The sequence below is a fragment of the Panthera leo genome, chromosome C2, assembly GCF_018350215.1.
Source record: "Panthera leo isolate Ple1 chromosome C2, P.leo_Ple1_pat1.1, whole genome shotgun sequence".
Classification (NCBI taxonomy): Eukaryota; Metazoa; Chordata; class Mammalia; order Carnivora; family Felidae; genus Panthera; species Panthera leo.
The window spans coordinates 40,944,366-40,970,362 of record NC_056687.1 but is presented as its reverse complement, the minus strand read 5'-3'; the positions used below and the strand labels follow the sequence as shown (position 1 = coordinate 40,970,362).

The 25,997-nt window shown below is 37.7% G+C and overlaps 1 protein-coding gene across 4 annotated transcripts in view; it reads right to left on the bottom strand.

The window, feature by feature from the left end:
• LOC122230099 (casein kinase 2 subunit alpha' interacting protein) overlaps positions 1 to 25,997 on the bottom strand; it is a 382,321-nt gene that overhangs the window by 62,013 nt on the left and 294,311 nt on the right. For all 4 annotated transcript variants that reach the window (XR_006207280.1, XR_006207277.1, XR_006207278.1 and 1 more), the window contains exon 3: positions 8,382 to 8,467. The gene's annotated coding sequence lies outside the window, so the exon portion shown is untranslated. The remainder of the gene's footprint in view (positions 1 to 8,381; positions 8,468 to 25,997) is intronic.

Sequence of the window (25,997 nt, the reverse complement as noted above, 5' to 3'; positions counted from 1 at the left end):
TTGCTTATGTTTATGAGTAATTGTTTTATATATCTGGGGGCTCGGGTATTTGGTGCATAGACATTTATAATAGTTAGCTCTTCCTGGTGGATAGACCCTGTGATTATTATATAATGCCCTTCTTCATCTCTTGTTACAGCCTTTAATTTAAAGTCTAGTTTGTCTGATATAAGTATGGCTACTCCAGCTTTCTTTTGGCTTCCAGGAGCATGATAAATAGTTCTCCATCCCCTCACTCTCAATCTAAAGGTGTCCTCAGATCTAAAATGAGTCTCTTGTAGACAGCAAATAGATGGGTCTTGTTTTTTTATCCATTCTGATACCCTATGTCTTTTAGTTGGCGCATTTAATCCATTTACATTCAGTGTTATTATAGAAAGATACGGGTTTAGAGTCATTGTGATGTCTGTATGTTTTATGCTTGTAGTGATGTCTCTGGTACTTTGTCTCACAGGATCCCCCTTAGGATCTCTTGTAGGGCTGGTTTCGTGGTGACAAATTCCTTCAGTTTTTGTTTGTTTGGGAAGACCTTTATCTCTCCTTCTATTCTAAATGACAGACTTGCTGGATAAAGGATTCTCGGCTGCATATTTTTTCTGTTTAGCACACTGTAGATATCGTGCCAAGCCTTTCTGGCCTGCCAAGTTTCAAAGGAGAGATCAGTCACGAGTCTTATAGGTCTCCCTTTATATGTGAGGGCACGTTTATCCCTTGCTGCTTTCAGAATTTTCTCTTTATCCTTGTATTTTGCCAGTTTCACTATGATATGTCGTGCAGAAGATCGATTCAAGTTACGTCTGAAGGGAGTTCTCTGTGCCTCTTGGATTTCAATGCCTTTTTCCTTCCCCAGTTCAGGGAAGTTCTCAGCTATAATTTGTTCAAGTACCCCTTCAGCACCCTTCCCTCTCTCTTCCTCCTCTGGGATCCCAATTATGCGTATATTATTTTTTTTTAGTGTATCACTTAGTTCTCTAATTTTCCCCTCATACTCCTGGATTTTTTTATCTCTCTTTCTCTCAGCTTCCTCTTTTTCCATAACTTTATCTTCTAGTTCACCTATTCTCTCCTCTGCCTCTTCAAGCCGAGCCATCGTGGATTCCATTTTGTTTTGCAATTCGTTTAAAGCGTTTTTCAACTCCTCGTGACTGTTCCTTAGTCCCTCGATCTTTGTGGCAAGAGATTCTCTGCTGTCCTGTATACTGTTTTCAAGCCCAGCGATTAATTTTATGACTATTATTCTAAATTCACTTTCTGTTATATTATTTAAATCCTTTTTGATCAGTTCATTAGCTGTTGTTATTTCCTGGAGATTCTTCTGAGGGGAATTCTTCCGTTTGGTCATTTTGGAGAGTCCCTGGCGTGGTGAGGACCTGCAGGGCACTTCCCCTGTGCTGTGGTGTATAACTGGAGTTAGTGGGCGGGGCCGCAGTCCGACCGATGTCTGCCCCCAGCCCACTGCTGGGGCCACAGTCAGACTGGTGTGTGCCTTCTCTTCCCCTCTCCTAGGGGCGGGATTCACTGTGGGGTGGCGTGTCCCGTCTGGGCTACTTGCACACTGCCAGGCTTGTGTTGCTGGGGATCTGGCGTATTAGCTGGGGTGGGTAGGCAAGGTGCACGGGGGCTGGAGGGGCAGGCTTAGCTCACTTCTCCTTAGGTGATCCGCTTCAGGAGGAGCCCTGTGGCAGCGGGAGGGAGTCAGATCCGCTGCCGGAGGTTTGGCTCCGCAGAAGCACAGAGTTGGGTGTTTGCGCAGAGCGAGCAAGTTCCCTGGCAGGAACTGGTTCCCTTTGGGATTTTGGCTGGGGGATGGGCGGGGGAGATGGCGCTGGCGCCTTTGTTCCCCGCCAAGCTGAGCTCTGCCGTCCGGGGGCTCAGCAGCTCTCCCTCCCTTTGTCCTCCAGCCTTCCCGCTTTCCGAGCAGAGCTGTTAACTTATGACCTCCCAGACGCTAAGTCGCGCTTGCTGTCGGAACACAGTCTGTCCGGCCCCTCCGCTTTTGCCAGCCAGACTCGGGGGCTCTGCTTGGCCGGCGAGCCGCCCCTCCGCCCCGGCTCCCTCCCGCCAGTCCGTGGAGCACGCACCGCCTCGCCGCCCTTCCTACCCTCTTCCGTGGGCCTCTAGTCTGCGCTTGGCTCCGGAGACTCCGTTCTGCTAATCCTCTGGCGGTTTTCTGGGTTCTTTAGGCAGGTGTAGGTGGAATCTAAGTGATCGGCAGGACGCGCTGTGAGCCCCGCGTCCTCCTACGCCGCCATCTTCCGGAACCCTCACCGCTAATAGCATATTTAAAGAACCATTTGATGGAATGTCTGATGTTTTATATTTTTGAAAAGTTATCAAGTAGAGATATTAATAAGATCCAGTCCCTAAGTGACACCATAGAGAAGAGCAAACCTTGTCACCACAGATCATATCCATATTGACAGGTAAATGGAAAATAAACATTGTCTTATAAAGTCACTGTTTCCAGATCTCTTTTCATAGAAGCTTAGCATGTAGTTTAACTAACACTAGAACCATTAAATGCTAAAAGTTGCTCTATAATTATACCAAAATATTTTTATGCCATTTCTTTTTAGACAGACAGTTACGAAGAAAAGGAGATATGGGAATATATTTATTCATTCAAACTATTCATTTGTTCAGTAACTATTAACAATTGTGTGATGAGAACCATGCTAGGCACAAGAAACATAGCACTGAGCAAAAACACTACATTCTGATCTCAGATACATTATTTTTGAGAGAAATAGTTACGTATCAAAAAAATCACAAATAGAAGTCAAAGAATTACTGATGTGGTAATAGTTTCAATGCTAGGTACTTGCTATTACACAGAAAATAAAAAGATGAGTCTTAATCCACAAATATTTATTACCTTATAGCTGCATAAAGAGAATAGTGATAATGCAAGTTTCCATTACCCCAGGATGTGTGACAGGAAATAAATAGTAAAAAAATATAATCATTAGGTAAAGGCAATATGTTGGTATCACATAAGCATTAAGAGATGAATGGGTGTATTATAGGCATGGTTTTCTAATGCATGCAAACAATACACTGCCTTACAATGTGTGTACCTCCTAATACAAAACATCTACATCTGAGCTATGAGGAAACTACATTGAAGTTGTGTCAAGATACACATACTCATTTTTTCACATAAGCATTGATTATGAGTCTTCCTGACTAGTGGTTTCCATCATGATTTGAAATGACTTGATTTAAATTACATCTTTCCTAGAGGAGATTTGTCCAAACACAGAGAGAAAATTTTCTCCTAAAGTATTCCAGGTTTTAAATCAATCAGTACATGGAATTTTAACAGAGGTAACCACATAACTTACATTTCCAAGTTCCAACCTATTATTGTAAAGAAATTGCTGAATCCTCAGGATGAGTACAACCAAAGCTTGTCTGAGTTCACTCCCAGGTTTGTTAACCTTTGGGGGAAAATCTTATGTGAATACAGAATGCACCGGAAAACAAAGAAAGACCTGTCCAAGCCTCATGATTCAATGGTTAAGGTTGGAACTTTAGGATGTGGTAAATTTGAATTAGTGGCATTTAAAAACATTTGTGACTTCCAGAGATCTTGATAGCGGGTATGTACCAAATTTCTGGAAAATAAATGTTATATATACGTATATATAAATAATTTAGCGGTTTTAAGAGTGGTTTTGCAGATACGCAGTGTTGAAAAGTTGGTTAAAGTAAGACTTCTCAATTTGGGGGGCTATTTGTGTACCCCAAAATTCGTGTGTTAAATCCAAATCCCCAGTGGGATGGTATTAGGAGGCAAGACCTCTAGGACTTGATTAGGTCATGAGAGTGGAGTCCTCATGAATGAGATTAGTGCTTTTATAAAAGAGAACCCAGAAAGCTCCCTTGCTCCATCCACCATGAGAGGACACAGCAAAAAGACAATAATTTATGAGCCAGGAATTCATCTCCTCAGACATGGCATCTGCCAGAGCCTTGATCTTGGACTTCCTGGCCTCCCCAACTGTGGGAAATAAATGTTTGCTGTTTAAACCACCCAGTGTACAGCAAACTGAACAAAACCAAGCTTCACGAAAAGAGGGAAAATGACATTTTTTTTCTCAGCCTCTGAATCTCAAAGTTTTTGTGGCATACCTGTTTATGGAAATTTCATTCATCCACGTAAGGTATCATTGAAGAATGTGCATTTCCAAGCAGTCTTGGGAAGTTCTAAAATACAGCAGGCATACTTACCACAAAGTTACACTGGTAAGTTTAATTTAAAAGAGAAAATATTATATATCACCTATGCCAAGACTGCCTAAATTATAGATACTGTTAAATTGTAGGGAACGTTAGGTTGGATTTTATTCCCTTTTTTGGACCTATGAGATCTTGGTTGCGTATCTAGCAGTCCATGTTTCCTATCTGCATTGATTGTTAGAAATGGCAGAGAATTTCTAACCACATCTGACTTGGTCAGGTCGCCATGTCTTATGGCCACCAGTTGACCCTTCACGCACATTACCAAGACCTCCCTTTTATGCTAAGAGGGAGAGAAACTTAATTTTGCTGGTAGTTGCTATATTGTCTCTCTTCTTGTTTCCTCACATTTTCAATTTTTGAAGAGTAACTTCCTCAGGGGCTCCTATAACCACTAAACCACTCCCCACAGTAAATCCCTTTATTACTGTCTAGCTATATATTATTGGCTCACTTAATTCTATTATTAAATAAGTTCATTTTGTTGGATCAAACCTAATTCCTTGTTCATTTGCTTATCTTTGGAAATGTGAAATCTCTCTATGATTAAAAAAGAAAGAAAAAAAGGGGCTATCTGATTTCTAATTTGGAACAGATAAACAGTTCTTCCAGACTGCTGTATGAAATAAGACAAAACGCCAACACAGAAACCTCTCTCCGTATGTTGTGGTTTATTCCAAAAAGACATGGAACCCAATGCTATTCCTCATCAATTAAGATTTAGTGTTTGAATATGCCATGATTTGTTCTCTAACCTTGATGGATTAACTTGAGAGATGTCAAAAGTAGCTGCCAAGTTTAGGGAGGAAAACAAGATAAGATTTATCCATACCAATAGATCTCTCAATATGTCTGGTTTTTATCACTTGTGTTGTCAAACAATTGTATATTCTAGAATGATCTCAGTGAATAAAGGAAGGAAAAGAGGCACTCTATCTTTTTTTGCCAACACTGTTATATATCGGATTATCTGAGCTTTAAAGTTGTGGCAGGACGTGAATAATGACAGGTATGACTACAATGTCAGAAACCCGTATTTTATAGTCCAGGTGGATTATCATAGAACTATGGAATTTTTGTGCTCCAAAGAACGTTAGAGACAATAAAACTGTTCACCTTTTAACATTTTTCCTAAATTTATGTTAGCCCACCAATCAACTGAAATACATCTCTCATGTATACAGTATTAAGTATAAGACATTTCTTATGTGCCATTTCTTTAAAGTTAACAATTGCTACCTATCACTTGAAGAGGATGACTGAAATGCCTCAAGCAGACCATATATTCTATAGATACAAATGCCAAATGACTCGGATTTGACTCCCAGAACACCCTATGTTCCTGTTAGAGTACCTGCCTTTTTTCTTTTTTTTTCTTTTAAGTAGGCTTCACGTTTAGTGTGGAGCCCAGCACAGGGCTTGAACTCACAACCCTGAGATCAAGACCTGAGCTGATATCAGGAATCCAGCTCTTAACCTACTGAGCCACCCAGACGCCCCTAGAGTACATAACTTTAAGGAAATAAGATGTTTTTTGTCCCTTAACATCATTTCAAAATTCATTAGTGCTAAACATTCTAATTATATTGGAAATTAAAAAAAAAAAAACCCTCTGTTTACATTTAAATATGATGCCAAAATATCAGCTGTACATCATTCAAACATGTTGGGTTGCGGCACATTTTTCTGGCCCTGAGTGAGAATAGAGTAACAGATTACTCACTTGTTCCTCTTTAGACTTTTTGGATTCAGATTTTTACTCCATTAATATCACCATTTTTATTCCTTTGCTCTCTTTCATTTTATCAATAGGCGTGTGTGTTGGAAAGAATACTTATAGGTGATTAATAGGCTTTTTGAGCACAATTAATTAGTCTGCACAAATCAACAATTTAAATATTATCAGTTTTCACATAATTTTAACGAAAACTATTTTGTAGGGTGTTCCTCATCCACTTCTGAAGCAACTTTCATTGAATCACAGTCTTTGCCTTACCAAAACATTTTGTCTAATCAAACTAGCTGCTATAAATCTAGCTACCTTCACTGCAAGATACCAAAGGCACAGCTGTATTTAAATAATAAAAAAAAAAAAGTTCAGGGGCGCCTGGGTGGCTCAGTCGGTTAAGTGCCAGACGTCAGCTCAGGTCATGACCTCACAGCTTGTGGGTTCCAGCCCAGTGTAGGGCTCTGTGCTGACAGTTCAGAACCTGGAGCCTGCTTTGGAGTCTGTGTCTCCCACTCTCTCTGCCCTCCCCCTGCGCTCTCTCTCTCTCTCAAAAATAAATACACATTAAAAAAAATTAAAGAAGATTTCAGCTTCACAACTACCAACTTTGGCAGAATGAAACATGTACTTTTTTCATGGAAATGGACACTCATCTGAGTGACCAGTGGAAATTTAAATTCAAAGTGTTTCCAAAATCTGAAAAACATTTCCAATTTAAGATGTATTCCATTGATGCTATACTTTCAAGAATATATGGAAACTGATATGAATCTAAAGTGCCTCTAAAAAAGTCCTTTTTAGCAAAATATATTTTCATTTTAAAATTGACACGTTTGTCATCTAATTATAAGTTTAATGGTTAAAAATATTTGTTGTTTTAGGAAATGCTGTTTTATAATACATAAAATTGAAAAACATAAGCAGAATATTTGATGTTTCATTATTATGAAATATTACAAATAATGACAACTGTAACTACATTGCCAGGAAACTTTGATCCTGTAGTTTACTTATTTGTCAGAAGTCAAACTTGAACAATTGCAAACTAAGCAAGACAATACTACTTATGACTCTAAAAAATGTCCATGATTTAGTATTGATGATGCCTTTTAAAATGAGAGTACTCAAATATGAAATAACCAGGGTTCTCCGTTCCAGCGAAATGAATAAACTAGTGTATTGTGGGCAGATACTATGAAAGTTGTTTCAGACCATCTCTATCATTATACCTGCCCCCACCCCTTTCCTTAAAAGGACAGAAGAGAAAACAAAAAGCTATAGTAAAAAACAAGCAATCCGAGGCAAATGTAACTCTCCCTTTACGTAAAAAGCATAATACTAGAGGAGTTAAAGTTTAAGTTCAAGGACCTGTTAACATACTGGCATGAACACCCAGTTCATTCTGACTTTCAGACTCTGTTTACCAAGCAGGACTCCTGGCTCTAATCATTTTTCCTTCTTCTCTTTATAGTGAAAACTGTATCTCTTACTTTAGGCTCTGATCACTAGTTTCTTTTCAGCAACATGTCCTCCCTTGATTTCTGCCTTCTCCCAGTCCTTGGATAAGCTTCTTTCTGCAAGGATCTTTATTGTGGCTGTAGTTTAAGGCATTCCTCTCCTGAGTGAGTGTCTCGGGCCCCACAGAAAGCATGGTTTCAACTAATTACTTGGAAAAAGTGGTGTTACCAATTTCCACACCAGTCTAAACAGACATTATATCTTGTCTAACTAGGATCCCTACTATAATTATACTTACTTTAAATATTCAGATACATACATTTGTAAATAAATGGAATATACGTTATAAATTAAAATAAATATGAATATATTTATTTTATAAACATATGTAAAATTTATAAAATAACTTCAAGGCAATTTCATTTTCACCAAATTAAATATTCTGAAGATCAAGAGACATTAAGTATTAGGCTTTGGTTATTTATGCAGTTTTCTTGCTCGGCTGATCATGACTGAATTTTCTAGAAGTGAGTAGCTGTCTAGATACATAAAATATTCATTATTCTTTTAAGAACTCATGTTTATATCATCATTCCCACCCCCATCTCTTTTAGGAAGCAGTTTTTAGATGAAGCTGCACTTGAAGAATGTTTTAGTATTTTGTTTTCTACACTGTTTGTGGGAAAGTCAAAGAAAATTAAGGCTACGCTGTTTCTTCCTCAGCTGCTAACAGAAGTTTTGAGAGTTTCAAGTGTACTTATATTCTACTCATTAAACAAAAGTTAAAAAAAAAAAACTTCCATGGATATCAAACACTTCTTTTTCTCTTATATATCTGTTTATGTGGAAAACAAACCTTTTGGCAATCTGTACATATTTAGGTGTGTTTTTTTTCCTTTTCCTTTAAGTTGAAAAACACATGATAAACATTTGTCATAAATTGTCAGCTTACCTTTCATTCTTGGGTTTGATCCAGCAAGCGCTCTCCATCACAAACTCTTCATCTGGCATATTTAACTGATGACTCTGCAGATAAAGCTGAAAGAAGATGATTTAATAATTCCCTTCATGTTCTAGTCTCAGGTTAAGTTGCCCTTACTTTACATTTATTTCAAATCTTTTTCTTTTCTGTGTAAGAGCCTCTAAGTTTTCCTTCTTTTTCATATGAAAAAAAAAAAAAGATCCTTTACAAACAATTATCTCCTCTTGATTTCTATTTTTCAGTGTACTCTTCAATGTCTTTAAGAGCTTTTGCTTCCTTTTTTAAAAACAATTTTAAAGGGGCTCCAGTTAGCACTTATTTAGCAAACAAACTCTATTAAATGCTTAGTAGGTGCTAAGCACTAGACATAAAAGTATGGCTGAAACAGATGCTTATGTGAAGAACTCGTGGCAGATTAGCAATGAAATGAAAAGTGATTTCATTCAAGGAAGACTATACAGTGGAGGAAAACAAAAGAAAAACAAAAACAAAACTGTTTCCGAATTTCAGAGGCCTGGTTAAAAATTAAGGATCAGTCACTTTAAATGTACATGATACTGGCCATGTCCCTTATTCTCTCTGAATCATTACAGTGTAATCTGTAAAACTGCCCCCTACAGAAGAAAAGAGTAAGGATCTTTCGCTATAGGTAGTGCTTTGTCCATTATCCATGATTCTTAGGTACGTATTCAGAAGACATTACAACACAAATGGAAAAGCAGTTTAAAAATGTGCATTTCTAAAAGAGCTTGTGAGAAGAATAGAAAAAATTCCTGCACTAAGATGAATATAACAAAAAAGAACAATGTGCAGTTCCACTATAACCCCAGTGGAGTGGCCCCTTTTCTCCAGGGTTATACCCACTGCAATTAAAATCCCCTGGATGTACCACAACAAGCAAGTATAAGACTCTGAAAGGCAGAAACAAGAATGTGGATTGTCTAGGGACCGTGGAACTTGAGGAGTAACACGGCGGTGGGTCCCTTGGGTTTCCTGATCATCTCCAGAGTGCTGGAGAGGATTCCAACCCAGAACCTCCAACAGGCAAGGACAAAAACAAACAAGCAAAAAACCTACAAGCAAAGATTGTTTCCTGAAGAGACCTAACAGAACAGAAAACCACTTTTGGAAATACCCACCGTACTATAGCCAAATACCAACAGAACCCTTTCCTTCATGGTTGCCGTGGGGCTGAACATGTACTTTTTTCATGGAGATGGACACTCATCTGAATGACCAGTAGAAATTTACATTCAAAGTGTTGATCTTCCAACACTTCCACACCAAATTCGTTGGTCTTCCACCCTACACCCCCTTCACCCAAACAGAAGATTAGCTCCCCGTTTGTTCCAGCCAACACCACTGGTCTCTCTGACTGACCAGTGGTGTTGGCTGGAACAAACGGGGAGCTAATCTTCCGCCCCCCACCTGGTGGAAGGAGGTACTGCTCCGATTCTCCTGCTGCCTGTGTTGGCAAACCAAGTAGGAAGTTGATTTTCCACCCATTCTTTTTTTTTCCCCCCTGTAAAACTAAAATAATAGACCAAAGGCTGAATAGTGTTTTCATACACTATACTGCCTGCCACCGGCTTAACTTTTTAAAATCCATTTCTTCCGATTTCACCACTTAAGGCTTTTTTATACTACGCTCTAACATTAGCAATAACCTTGCTATATTTTCTAAAACGCTACTTTATTTCCTTCTGCAACACCTTTCTCATTCTTTCTATTAAAACAAGCAAACAACAACAAAAAAAATCAAACTTCCCTAACTAAAAGTGAAGTGCTATAAGAGTTTCCACTAAAACAATCTGTCCAAAATGCTGATTTTAAATTATTTATAGATTTATAGTAATTTTTGCTTCAAGCTTACTATATTTTAGAAATGGATGTATATCTGTATTTGCTTTTATGTCTATAAATGTTATTAACAGCAGATTTAAGTTTAGAAGCATAAGTAATATATCAGAGCAACACTGGGAACTTAGAAATTAATATTTGGTGCTATCAAGATTAACAAGTACATTTCTATTATTACATTTTTGAGGAAACTCCATACTGTTTTCCATAGCAGCTACGCCATTTTACATTCCCACCAACAGTGTACAAAAGTTCCCTTTCTTCACATTCTCACCAACCCTTGTTATTTATTTTATTTTATTTTTTAAATAACAGGCATCCTAACAGATCTGAGGTGGTAACGGATTGTGGTTGTGATTTGGCATTTTCCTAATGATTAGTAATTCTGAGCATCTTTTCATATATTTCAGTCTGTTTTTATGCCAATATTGTACTGTTTTAATAATTTAAAATAATTCCATATGATCCAGCAATTCCACTTCTGGATATATATCCAAGAGAATTGAAATCAGGATCTCAAAGAGGTAGCCACATTTCAATGTTTACTGCAATATCATTCATAGCAACCAACCTAGAAAAACAACATAAATGTCCATCAATGAATAAAAGAACCTCAAAATGTGGTATATATGTACAAGCGAGTATTATTCAGTGATAAACAGAAGACAATTCTGTGATATGCCATAATATGGACGAGCCTAGAGGATTGTATGCAAAGTGAAATAGGCCAGTCATAGAAGGACAAATACTATATGATTCTACTTATAAGGTTTCTAAAATAATCAACCTCATCAAAACAGTGCAATGGTGGTTGCCCAGGGCTGGGGGCAACTGAGGAGCTGGTATTTTACACATATGAAGTTTCAGTTATGCAACGTAAGTTCTAGAGATTTGCTGTATGACATCGTGCCTGCAGTTAACAATACTGTATTATGTACTCAAAAGTTTATTAAGAGGGTAGATCTCATGTTCTTGCCACAATTAAACATAAATAAATAAGTGAAAGTGGTGTGGTTTTTTTTGTTTTTTTTTAAAGACCAAATAAGTAGAGTATACTAGGGGTGCCTCAATGGCTCAGTTGGTTAAGCCTCCGACTTCGGCTGAGGTCATGATCTCACAGTTCTGGGTTCGAGTCCCACGTCAGGCTCAGGCCTGGAGCCTGCTTCAGATTCTATGTCTCCTTCTCCCTCTCTGCCCCTTTCCCACTCATGCTCTGTCTCTCTCTCTTTCTCTCTGAGAGATGAACAAACATTTAAAAAATCTTTAGAATGTACTAAAAAAATGCCTTAAATTGTAATTCTAGGACTGTGGCCACACCATTTTCGCAATGTCATTTTAACTTAAACTCAGAAAGGTGTTGCTGATAATTTTCATCTCAGTTTTTCACTTCATGATACAGTTAATAAACATCAATAGATACTAAAAATGTCATCTCCTTCATACAGATTTGGTCTTTTTTTTTAAGAAATATTATTTTAAAAATATTTTAATTTTTTTACACTATATGATTTTTGTACAAAGTGCGTTTCATCTATACATTATGGAATTTCACTGAAGATTTAAAAAGATTCTGTTCAACTTATAAGAATTCTTCATATAAACAAATTACTGTGGAAATTTAAACATATACATCATTTATAATGTGATTAGCTGTTTGCAAGCTGATAGGTTTGCAAGTACCCCAGATTGGATTTCCTTGGCTTCCCTCAGTTGACTTTACTGTGTCTCATATCAAAGCACATAGCTTTTTATCTCACCCCTATTTCACAGGGTCAAGAATTGATATTAACCCTTTTCCAAATGAACAACTACAACTAAAAAGTCACATAGCAAAAATATGTCCACAGGATATAAAGAAAGGTAGAAGGGTAAAAGGGTAGAAGGGTGGCTTTTTTGAGAAATAACCAAGTGGGAAAAAAAATGATATTTTTAGATTCCTAAGTATCTTGAAAGAGAAAAAAAAAAAAAAAAAAAAAAAACAAAGCAAGAACAAATGATAGGCTCTTGCCTGGAACTGACACTTGCACCAAAAGGAAAATGCAATGAAGAAAATGAAAAGCTGCTCAGTGACCTTTCCTTTAATGCACCAAAGATAAGGTTTGCTTGTTCTTTCTAATAATGTGGCTGGTAAAATAAGAATTCTTATACTTGACACTCTTCAGTTTCTCCTATTGTACAGAGAATTGCATATTACCTTTCAGTGTTTTAAATATAAAATATAAAAAAAAATCTTTGTGGCAATCATAGTTTTAGTTACTTAAATCCCATTCACTTATAAAGCTGATGACACACAAACTGTTATCCTACTAAAGCGAAATGAAGGATTGGAGAGAGAGAGAGATGATGGAGCTCCCCAAGAAAAACACATGGATCGGTACCTGGGTTCCCGGAGCACTATCCCGGAGGATAGTGCAGAATGTGGCAAAGAAGGAAGAGAATTCAGAGAGAAAGAGGATTCTTTAATTACATTTGATGCAAGATGTTCACCAATGCTCCAGGGAAAAAAAGAATAAAAGTAGTAGTGATAATAATAAGAGCTATGGTACAATAAAAACGACTGCTAACAAATACTAAGCACTCCCGGGGCGCCTGGGTGGCGCAGTCGGTTAAGCGTCCGACTTCAGCCAGGTCACGATCTCGCGGTCTGTGAGTTCGAGCCCCACGTCAGGCTCTGGGCTGATGGCTCGGAGCCTGGAGCCTGTTTCCAATTCTGTGTCTCCCTCTCTCTCTGCCCCTCCCCCGTTCATGCTCTGTCTCTCTCTGTCCCAAAAATAAATTAAAAAAAAAAAAAAAAAAACGTTGAAAAAAAAAAATACTAAGCACTCCCTTTCTCTTAGGCACTGTATTCTAAACAATTCATTTCATTTAATTCTTTCAATAACTCTAGTTCTAGGGTTTCGAATAATGAAATTAAGGCATAGGAAGGTTGAAAAGTTTATTTAAGATTACACAATTATCAGGTAGCAGCAATGGGCTCCAAACTAAGGCAACCTGGTGTTTGAATCTATGCTTTTTACCAGTATATTATATTGTGTTTACTGAGATCTAAATATCAAAACACTTAATTTTTTCCCTCAGTAAATGCTACATAATTAAATCCATAGGATGGGTACATTCTTTACATTTGTTTAAAATATTGATATATAAGTTACAAGTAAAATAAGGCCTTTAGTTTACACAGGGACTATTTATCTAGAGTTTCTTCCATAAAGTCAACTGCGGTTAAAATATTCTGGTCCTATATCGAACACCAGGCTGATTAAATTGTCCTGCACAGAATGCCTGAATGAAATACCTTCCTTCAAGACAATGCCACATGCACAGATTTGTGCTCCTTGGAAATTGTAAGTGACTCAGTGATAACTGCTAAATTATACAGTGAATTTTTCGGAAATGTTCCATTTTCATATAGTCAATCTCCAATGGGTTGCAACAGGATTACCAGTAGTAGATTATGTAAACTTGTTAATATCTCTCATTCTTACACTCAGAGGAATGCATTTCTCAATGCTTATTGTTTAAAACATAAAATCAATAATACATTGCTGAAACCATCTGATATGTATTCCCCGTAGTGCTTTATTAATGCTACTTTTATTCATCCTGTATGCAAAATAGAAGTGATTGCTTGTTATACAGTTATTCTTTGTTGCTTATCATACTTCTTAAAAGCTTGCTCATGCTGTGCGAATCAATAAAAAATAGTTTATCACAAATACCACATTAAAATAATTGCTGTTTTTCATAGAAAAAATTAATTATCTGAAATATTTGGATTTTATTTCTTTATTTCTTTCATTTCCTCTTCTTCAAAAGAAAAATTAAAAAATAATCAAAGCATTCCTTGCCAGGACTCAGGGATTCTGAAGGCTCTCATATTTCATGAACACTATTATATTGATCTTTTCCAAGACACATTCACATTATGACTTATTTTTCACTATCAACTGTTCTACCTGATAGATTAAAATTATCCATACCACCACATACCATATGTTTTCTATGGTTAAAAGACCCGAGGGGTGCCTGGGTGGCTCAATTGGTTAAGTGTCTGACTCTTGATTTCAGCTCGCGTTATGACCTCATGGTTTGTGAGATTGAGGCCCACATCAGTCTCTGTACCGACAGCATGGAGCCTGCTTGGGATTCTCTCTCTCTCTCTCTCTCTCTCTCTCTCTCTCTCTCTCTATCCCTCAATAAAAAAACATTTTTAAAAAATCTTTTTAAAAAGCCAATAATAATAAAATTTGCATGACATTTTACACTTTACACAGCTTTTTTACAACCTATTCACAACACTTCTAGATAGATCCAGTATGATTTTCAGGTTTCCACAAATGTGTCCTCATTACATCCATAAACTGGCTTCCATCTATTCCTACTCCAGTTAAATTAGCCTGCAGAATACTCTTTCTAGCGGCGCCTGGGTGGCTTAGATGGTTAAGCTCCAGATTCTTTCTCCCTCTCTCTCTTCCCCTCCCCCACGTCCATGCACCCCAAGCTCACTCACACTCTCTCTCACTCAAAATAAACACATAAAATTTAAGAAAAAGAAAAAAAAAAACCACTCTTTCTATAGAGCTACTAACTTCCCTTTGCATATGCCATGCCTTATGCCTACTATTTTTACCTTTATACCAAATATTTCCTGTCACTTAAGACCCAGTTCAGATATCTCCTCTTCTACAAGAATTTGCCTATTTCCTCCATTTGTTAGTGATATATTTCCCTCTTCTGGAATGCTAGAGCATATTATCTCTTACAGTGTGTTCCCTGCTCTCTTATTTAAAATTAATGAGATATATGTATTATCTCACCTTTACATGGTAGACTTATTAAGCACAGCATTCTTTTTCTTTCCTCCTCTAGAAGCATCTAGCATAGTACACATTGTAGGAATTCCAAATATTTATGTGAAAAGATAAACTTTCAGAAAAAAATACATAGACAAAAATGCATCTCACAGCTTTGGGAGAACTCAACCTAGGAATTCGGACTCTTAAACTTTTATGTGGAAAAGACATAATGCTAGATGACCACTAAAAGCCAAAGTATTACCATGTTCTAAAATCAAGCCACTCTGGGGCGCCTGGGTGGCTCAGTCGGTTAAGGGTCCGACTTCAGCCCAGGTCATGATCTTGCGGTTCGTGAGTTCGAGCCCCGCGTCGGGCTCTGGGCTGATGGCTCAGAGCCTGGAGCCTGCTTCCGATTCTGTGTCACCCTCTCTCTCTGCCCCTCCCCTGTTCATGCTCTGTCTCTGTCTGTCCCAAAAATAAGTAAACGTTAAAAAAAAATTAAAAAAATAAAATAAAATCAAGCCACTCTACCCTCAAGCTTAGTGCAATCATTTTATCTGGAACATATCTGGATCTCACGATTTGTAGCTGCAAATTCATGCTTTGAATTCCCTTCTTCGTTGTGCTTTCATTGTTTGTCATGTACTTTCTTAGATTTCTTTGGGGTACGGTATTTTTAACATTATTTCACCTTAAAATTTGCATGTCAATCTAAAACCCTCCTTGATGGCTGAATCAAATACATGCAAATGAACAAAAGTATAAACAAAAAAACTATTTCGGAAGTAGTCATTGGAGATATTGTTAATAGAAAATAGAGGAATTGATGTAATTATCCTGACCTTAATTTTGGTTTTCAACATAGTCCATTTGAGTGTAGCATGTATTTCTTTTAACGTTGACCAGAAATTTGAAATACTATAAAATATTTAAGCTTGGACAAAACTGTAAAGAAATGGTGTTATAATTAGAACAAAACATATTGTGAACTGGAAATCTACTGGGCTTTTGGGCCTGAGTTGGAAGTCCATATTTTCTGCTTCATATCATTATTACAGCGTGCATTAGCTGCACCCTTTTATAGGCCCTCCTTTTTTTTTTCTAGGAACCACTGGTGCTTTTAAATCATTCTTTTCAAGGAACTCATGCAATTGCCACACTTTGTAGGCAACAACTGTAATTCTAAAACGTGTCCAAATCTGTCACAGATCTGCTTTATTATTTAGTTAAACTTGAAAATAAAAGATATTTTTTCTCTATCCAAAGGCATTTTTGTAGAAGAAATTACATACAAACATACAACACAAAAGAAACTGAACGAGAAAAGAAAATTGACATTTTGATTTGTGGACTCTCCAGTAGGTCTATCATTCATCCAGAAAAATATCACTATTGTCACTCTTCTCAGGCAGGGAGACTAATTGGTGCAGCTGTGGCAGAACACAGTCTGTCTGCAGGGAAAGCTGCCTTGCAAAGAAATGGAACACGCTAAAGGACTTGCAGGTGTTACGAATTGAGTCTCAAAGATGAGACTCTGTCTGATTAAAAGGAGCTAAAGATGTATAGACCTGTCTTTCTAAACACGGAGTTACTAATATGCTTTTTTGTCTGGATGACAGTTCATTTGTGGAGCAAATATTTTTGAATTTGTGCTCTGTACAAAGCAGTGTGCTACTTACTTCCTTTAGCTTAACAAGCAAACCAAATTTGACATGTTGGAAAAGATGGTGGAGAATCAACATGGAAATGAACTCACTCCCTGAGTCATGCAGGGCCTTGTTTTGGTTTTCTTTTTTGTGATCTGGCTCCCATCGAAGTCCTTCTAGAATCCATAAAGGTGATAGTGACAGCTAACATTTACCAAGGTGCAGAAAGGCGAAATCATTTGCCCAAGGTCAAATGCAGGCTTCCAGATCTCCAGTTCGGTGGAACATTGACTTTACCCGAATCTGTGAACCAGTCAGATAAGAGTGCATGGCCACAGCATCCTCTTACACTACTTTGGTGCTTTAATAAGAATTATGATGTATGCTTTCAGGATAGTGGGATCTTGTCCACCAGCCCGGAGGCCCGGTGAGAGAAGGAGGAGTAAGACCAGTCCTTCACTGCAATGCAAGAGGTTGGGAATTTTCCTAGAAGCAAGAAAAAGTCTTAGAACCCGTATTTTCCACCTCAAAGATTGATTTACCCACCATTCCTCCTGGCGTTTGAAAGGAAAACATTGCATATAAAATAAGAAAGCTTATCATTTGGGCAATCTTGAGGTTTTTTTGTTTTGTTTTGTTTTTTAAGCTCTGGAAGTTTCAGTTTTTATCAGTATCCTCGGACTACCTTTATTAATGCATGTCTTACGCTGTACTTATTTTCTTTCTTACCTAGGTGTTCTTAAGGACAGAAAGCATGTTTTATTTATCCGTGTAAGTCTGAAGCCTGCACCAGGACATCTCAAACATTAGATGATAAATGACCATCAAATCAAAGAATAACACAAGGATAAAATATTCTCCTTATCTACCTCATGGAATTACTATAAATATTAAACGGAAACATTGTGAAAACACTGTAAAACTTTTAAAAGCTATGTAATATAAGTGAGCATAACACATGCTTATAAAATCATTATGTTAAATGTTATTTATCTGTTCACATCATTCTTATAAAAAAACTGATAAGGGAGGTATTATTGTTATCCCCTTTTTAAGGATGTGAGAGCTGAGCCACAGAGAGATGGACAAAAATGCCCAACGCAACTTAACCAGTACTTGCTAAAGCTGGGATGTGAGCCCCTCCAGTCCAAAACCAGAACCTGTGCTCTTAACCAATGCCTATTATTGCAATCAGGTTGATTTATATATTGCTTATCAATGTCTCTATGTTTCTCAATTAAAATATCAAATGGCTAAAAAAGAATGTAGTTGATGAAGGCTTATGTTGAGATGACCACTGAGATGTGAGTCAGGCAGACCCACCAAACGCTCATTACCCTACTCTTGCTGCATAATCTTAAACTTCTCACTGAATATACCACAGACTTGGTTTCCTCATCTGTGAAATGGATGTAAGATTTATGTATGAGATTAATCTACAGGTTTTATTATATGGCACCTGGTAGGACTTCAGTAATACATAGGTGCCATTATTATTATCATTTTTGTTATTATCTTTCTTTTTTCTTTCTTCCTTTCTTTCATGCTTTATGTACTAATTCTTTCAACACTTATGGATTGTGCACCTACTGTGTGTCAAGTACTAGGGATGCATAGGAGAATAAAACAGATCAACACATTTTTGCACATAGAGCTTACCAGCTAGTAGAAAGAGATATGGAGAAAAATATAAAGCAGGCAAGTTGCATAGGGTGTCCCAGGAGAGAGGGGGTATTAATTTTAGTAAGGTGGTAAGAAAAGATTGCACTAAAAAAGGGACCTTTCAAAGAACACTTGAAAGAGATAAGAGAGGGAAATCATGTGAAGATTCTAAGGAACAGCATTTTGGGCAGAGGGTAGAGCAGGTATAAGAGGGCTGGGGTGGGATCTTGGCTTGTTTGAAGAACAGCAAGAAAGCCACTGTGGATGGAGTCGTCTGAGGGAAGGGGATGGAAATAGGACTGAAGTCAGGGAATTAGAGTCCATTGTAAGCATTTTGAGTTTTATGCCAAGTCAAGTAGGGCACTTCTGAAGTATTTTGAGAACAGAGCCATAAGCTGATAACTTGGGCTGGCATATTAAGTAGGCAGAGATGGTGGAGAAGGAGGGTGATGGCAAGAAGCCAATTTGGAAGCTTTTGCAATAACCCTGCTGAGAGATAATAATTTCTTGGGCCAGACTTTGTGGCAATGGGGAAGTTGAGGACAACCACTTAGGTCATGCTGACATTTGACTCCTTCCATTGGCCCCAAAGCAACGAGACAACGTGAAGGCAGATTTTGAGAAGGGTAAGAGGCATCTGGCATCACCTCAGATGAATTATTTACACAGTGTACAAGCAAGAGAAGTTGTTACCTTCTAGCTAAGGGGATTAGGTCGCTTATACTGTCCAGAAGGTTCAGAGAAATTTGGAGGTTCTGGGTTCTCAAACACATCAAACTGCTCCCAACCTGGGTCTCTTTCTCTGTCAGAGTCCTGAATGTAGCATGGAAGACTTGCCAGGATTATAAATTCAGTTTACTTGGAAACTTTGTTATTCTCAAAATTTGATCCGGGGCCTCATTTTTAGCACAACCTGCTCTCTGGCTACAGGAGATGAGGGTGTTTTACATACTGCTGTCAAAGTCTTTTGATTCCCACACTGTGCCCTGAGCTGATAGCTGGCTGATTTGGTTGTATTAGTTCCTTCCTTCCGTGAATCAAAGGCACTTAAGAACAACCAATCACCTCCATAGTCCTTATAACTACCACTACCCTCGCAAAAGTAGCTTATTTCAGAGCAATAATTATAAGGACTGGAGTGATAGCAGGAGACTCTAGATGGAAAAGGAGGAAGTGAAGCAGTTCTGACTTATCATCAAGCAAGCTATCCCTACAACTAACTAGACCTTAATCCCACTGGAAAACTCTGGAAGCTGGTGTAGAATTCATCTCCCAGAGTTAACCCAGCAGGAGAACAACAAACTGAGGTATTTACACATAGACTCCCAATAGTCACTGGTTCCAGGCTGCTCCCTGAGACGTTCATTCTCTGGCACTTACTTCCTGATATGCCCATGGTATAATGAAAGGAAGCCACTTGAGAAAGGCTTCAGGCAATGAGTTACAGATGCTGGTAACTGGAAGTCAGTCTGTTGTGCACTACAACAGTAAGGTCCCAGGTATGTGGGCAGGGCAGGGCACTGACAGTGTCTAGCATAGCATTCTACTTTTGATGAACATCTGGGTAGCTTCTAGGTTTTTGCTTTTCTGATTCATGCTGCTGGGAACATTCTTGTACATGCCTTTTAGTGAGCACATGTGTGTGATTATATTGGGCATCTATCTGGAACAGCAATTACTGGTCGTGGAGTATACATTATGTTCAGCATCTTAGATACTATCAAACATTTCTCTGAAAGTGTTATACCAATTCACACTCTCAGGACAGTATGGGAGAATTGCCCTTCTTCCATGTTGTTGGTAACAATTGATACTTTCTGTCTTTTCTCATTTTAGCCATTTTTTTGGAATGTGTTATTGCACATGTAGGGTTCTTATTTGCTTTTCACTGACTATTAATGAAATTGTGTGTCTTTTCACATTTGAAAATGGCACACCTCTATTGCAAAGTGCCTATTCAAATAAGTATCTTTAATTGAACAATGGTGTGCTATAATCTTGATTTTCTTCTTTTTTAATTCATCATATTTCTATATTCTTTACATCTATCAGTGTTTTACCTATAGATATAATGTATTCATTTTATCCATTCAATATCATGCTGTACCACATAGTGTTCATCCAGTCCCATAGAGGTGGGCACAAATTTAGCTTCCTTTGTTTCCCTCATTCTCTCTCTCTGACGAAAATGATGTGAAAAACCATCCTCATTCACGATTTCTTTTGACCATTGTGAGCGTTCCTTTGGGTTACATCCCAAGAACAGGAATGCCTGTATTGTGAGCTATATGCCAACTAACATTCAAAGAATACTGTGAATTTGAGAGTAGCAATTTCACGTTCCCCACGAAGCACCTGAGTGTTCATCTTTTCTCATATCCTTGGCCAGGCAGTTCTAGTTTTCAATTTTCTCATTGTTGCTTCAAATTTCTATTGTTTGCTTTCAATTTCCTCATTGTTGCTTTTTTTCTGATTACTGGTAAACTTGAGCATCTCTCCCTCTGTGTATTGATAGAATAGCCTCATAACAGGTAATGTAATACAAGTATGAAGCAGGTTTATTGGAGAAGTTCTTATGCAGAAGTTGATTATATGTAGTCTCCTGAGTCCTCACTAGCCCACTAGCCTAGTACAGCTGGGCATAATGTAGCTAGCACATTGTAGCTTGTGCTCCAAGAAATTCCATTAACCTTCTTCTTCACATGTTTACTGGGAAATTGGGAGGAGACAGAAAGCACCTGATTAATTATGTAATGTTGAGAATCATAAGATCTTGACCTTTCCATTCTTGGAGGTGTCCTTACTGGTGAAAGGAAGAGCTTGACTTCCTGAGTCTATAGGAATTTGATTCCCAGTGCTGGTATTAGAAGGAGACCTTGTGGACTCTTGTACTGAACCAGTTGATTACTATGGTAGCTGAGTGGGAAGCTTCTTGGGTCATCCATCCATCCATCCATCTACCCATCTATCCAACTAATGGCCCTGCATCTTCTTATTCACCAACTGGTCCCTAGGAGAAGAATGGGTTAAACAAAAATTTTCCCATCAGGAAATTAATTGAACTTCCAGTGAAGCTTCTAGCTTCTCTTGAAAATCATGGAGATGATATTCTATAATCATGGAGGCAACAAAATTATTAAAATTCTCAGAAGGATATGTGAAGCTTATCTAAACCACTTGGCTATGAAGCCCAAGCTGGAGAAACAAGAAAAAACTACTAGGATCAAATTAGGAATGGCTCAGTGTTTTTTTTTTTTAATATCCTTTAAATGAAAGCCCATATATTCTTTATTAACCTAAGAATGCTGCTGACAGTGCAAGAAATCTGTGTGGACACTGTCATCTTGTACCTCCTCACCCCTTGTTCTTGAGTCATCATGAAGGATCAGACAGCTCCCTCCAGAGAGCAAACAATATTATACCTCAGTGAAAGGCAAGAGAGAGTCTGCCTACTCCAGACAAAACAAGTCCTAGGGGACAAAAAGTGTTGTTTTGAGATTAAATCATGTTTTCAACCAGTATTGATTATCTCCTGCTGTGGGCATATAGCTTTTCTGCTATTTAAGATGGAGGTAATGTTTTTAGTTGCATTAAGGAGGGTAGAGAAAATTGTAGCCATGGCTTTTGCAGTAAGCTCTGCTATTTGGAGTAGTTGCCAAGACATTAGCAGAAGTATATCATTCTTCTAATGAGGAAAGGCTGATGCAATTTGTGTGGCTGATGAAACATGAAGGTGAAAGGCAAAGGCAAATGGGCTAACAAGGCTGTAACAGCTCTCAGGAAGGTGTGCTTGTCTAGGAATCACTAGGAATTGTGTAGGAAAGAGAATGGGATCTGACATGGTCCCCCACGTCTTGGTCAGTATTTAGGGACTCTTTGCAACATCACTATAAGCCACCTACTGAGACATTCATAGGTAGGTGTTTAGGCTGGTCATATTTGTAATGGGAAATGAGAAACATCATTGATGACCACCTTTTCCCCAAGATCACAAGGTCAGATGTGTTCATGTATTAATTGTTCTTTGGGAAACACTTTGAGTGCTTGTCCTTCCTCGCAGCCATACACTCTGCAGAAAACTGATAGGCACCATTCTGCCTACCATGATGAGCTGTGTGAAGAAAAATGAGGACTGCAGGGGGAAGGGAATGTGTAGTGAAAGCATGAAAATGATAGTGATATCTGTCATCCCAGAGAGATGGATTCACACATCTCACAGGGGATGATATGCTACTATCCTGGAAGCAAGAGGACCCAAAAATCACTTCTAGCATCTTCATCCAGTCATCCTCAGTCCATGCAATCCAAATCCCCATCTCTTCACTGGGAGTCAAGGTGCCTATGAATAAAGGGGAAGGAAGAATAAATGCTGAGATACAAAATCGTTAAATTTCCTACAACTCAGACAAAAATATGGTATTGTGTAGCATTAAAAGGAAAAGAAAATAGAAGAAAAGGGGAGACTCTTCATAGACTAAAATGGAATGATCTCCAAGATGTGCTAGGTTAAAAGGGCAAAATGCAGAAATATGTTATACTTGTGTTAAATATATAAAAATATATAAAACTCCTCATAATGTTGTATAGAGATACAAGGATACTGATTTATCAGATGGACTTTCATTTCTTTTTTCCTATGTCTGATGGCCAGAGGCCTAGCAGCTTCATCCGGGTAGAAAATCTTCACAGTGTATGCCAATTCTCAACTGTTTTTAATTCAATCACCAATTGGCAGCAGAAGTCATTGCAGGAGAGGCTGGTGTAGATAACCTTTGAAAGTCATCCCATTACTCAATGGTATTTGCTTCCCATGTATAATGGTGACAAGAACCACCAAATGCCATGCTTGGAGGCCTAAGGTGGGGACAGACATAAATAGAATCCCACTGATGAATTTTATTAAATGGGGAAATTTCAGTGCCTGGCAAATATTGTCGATCAGATGCTTGCTAATATGTGTTCTATCTGGTCCAGGGAGATATTTGTATGGACCAGCTCCATATTTTACAAATGTGTCTATGGAAATCGGTTCCAACTTTTGTCTCCTTAATGAGGTCAAATGCATCTTCCAGCTACAAGTTGGTCCAGATGCATATAATGTTTGCCTGGTTTGTTTTAACTTATGCCTCTTGTAGAAGGCAAATTGGAGCATTAGCTGCAGAGAGTAGGATTTAGTAGGTCTTGCTTTCAAATTGGAGGGATAGCCTCATCAATGAGAGAAACGTCCTGACCTTAGAAGTCAGATAACTTGTAGAGTTTGTATACCTCAGGCTCTATCACTGGGAGAACTTGCAGTCCTTTCATTGGATCTAGCGGATTGCTAGGTTACTTGAAAGAGCCATGGAGATTCTGGGTAGTAAATAGGTCTGTCTCTCCTCAGTTATTAGGTGCCCTCTTCTCTAAGTTCTTATTTATATCCTCTGCTCATTTTCCTATTTGTTTTCCTATTGATTACTAGGGTACCAATTTTAGAATTGATTATCTGGTTTCAAATCCCAGATCTACCAGTTAAAAAACAGTGGGATTTTGGACAAGTTATGTAAATTCTTTGTGTATTAATTTCCTTTCATTTAAAAGGGACCAAATAATATTTTCTACCTCATAATTTTGTGCTGATTAAATGAATTAATATTTTTACTCACTTTCAAAGATTATGGAATAAAGTAAAGTACATTGAGCTCTCTTGTCTCTTTCTTACCGTTCCATAGAAATGTATTCTACATACCGATATTAATTCTTTATAGATTATAGAATGGCATATATCTTCCATTCTATTACCTATTTATTAACACCCTTTAGTATAGGGAAGTCTTACATGTTATCTAGTCAAATATCTTCATTTTTTCTTTATGATTTTGGAGTCCAGCTTAAGAAATTTTCTCTACTCCAAATTCAAAAGGATATAATTCTACAATTCTATCTATTTGCCTTGTAATTTCACCTTTGATATTTCAGCATTTAACTTACTTAATCTAGTACATAGCATTTGTTAGAGATATAAGTGCATTTTTTAACAAAGCTGTCTAAAAATGGATCCTTTGTACACTGATTTATTTTACTACCGCTATCATATGTCAACCTCAAATTTAAAATAGGATCTATTTCTGAACTATTCTGTCACATAGGTCTACTGATATTTCTCTTTATACCAATGCCATCATGTTTTCATCATTGTAGCCTTATAATGTACACATTTGAATGTGCTTTGGTAAGAGTTTCTCAGTAATTTAGATTTTCACATTGTGAACTCTGTAGTCCACATTCAAGTCTAAAAGGAAGATTGTTGTGACATGGGTCAATGTCATTGCAAAATTTTACTAATATGCAGAGCATTTTAGCTTTCCAAACAATATTTATGGTCACCACACACATTAACTTACAACCACTTTGCAACACTTACATAGAGTTGACTGAGAAGTTTAGTAATCCAAGACTCTCTTGGGACTTTATTTCCATGCACAATGATATATTACCCATGCAATAACTTCAATAAAAGTTTGAATAAGAAAGTTCCATTTGGCCTCTTGAGAAAATGTTGTTGCAACCAATTGCATGCTATTTTGAACTAACAGATACTAGTTTTATATGACCTTGCTATAAACAGTCATTTAGTGGTCCAATAGTGATAAAATCCTTTCAATTGTGCCTTGTAAAGTGAGCGAGTAGCAAAGTCACTGCAATGCTTTATCAGAAAAAAATCCATTATTAAAGGTTGATATGCACTGGTTAGGATTGGAGAAAAGACAATTATGGGAAATATTCAGAGAAATGGCATTTAAAATTTAGGTTTTGTAAAACATTTAGTAAAGTTTCTGTTATTTTCAGAAACTTAAACTTTCTTTCAAAGTTTGGTGTCTCAACAAGAAGGATTGACTTACAACACTAGAAAATCTCTATGTGGAAGTTACATGATCATATAAAGTATAATCATAATTATCTGACAGGCCACAGATGATTTTTAACATACTAAAAAGTAATCCAAATCGTTTCAAGTTTGGGGAACAGGGACTTGAATATAAACACAATGTCATTAATGCTGTATCATTATTCAGCTGATGATTTGCTTTTCTCTGACAATAGCCTTGTTTCAACACTTCATGCAAAGTGCCCTACAAGGAAGGATGGAGACAATAGTTACAAATAAAACATATTCCATGAATTAATGGGGTTTGCAGGATAGAGGGGCAGGTATATAAACCAACAACTATAATTAAGTATGTTAAGTTTATTTATTATATTAGTTTGGTAAGAATCTAGGAGACCACAGAAAAAGAAACACCCAATTTAATCAAAAAGGGGGGTGAGAAAGCAGGGAATAAATACTTCACAGAGATGACAACACTAGAACTGAATCTTTTTTTAATGTTTATTTATTTATTTTTGCTAGAGAGAGAGAGAGAGAGAGAGAGAGAGAGAGAGAGAGAGAGAGAGTTCACATGTATGTAGCAGTGGAGGAAGGGAAGAGAAGGAGAAAACCAAGCAGGTTCCCCAGGTTCCCTGGGCACAGGTTCCCTGGGCACAGACCCCCAGGTGAAGCTTGATCTCATGAACTGTGAGATTATGACCTGAGCCAAAATCAAGAGTCAGAGGTTTAACTGCTTAATGGACTAAGCCACCCAGGC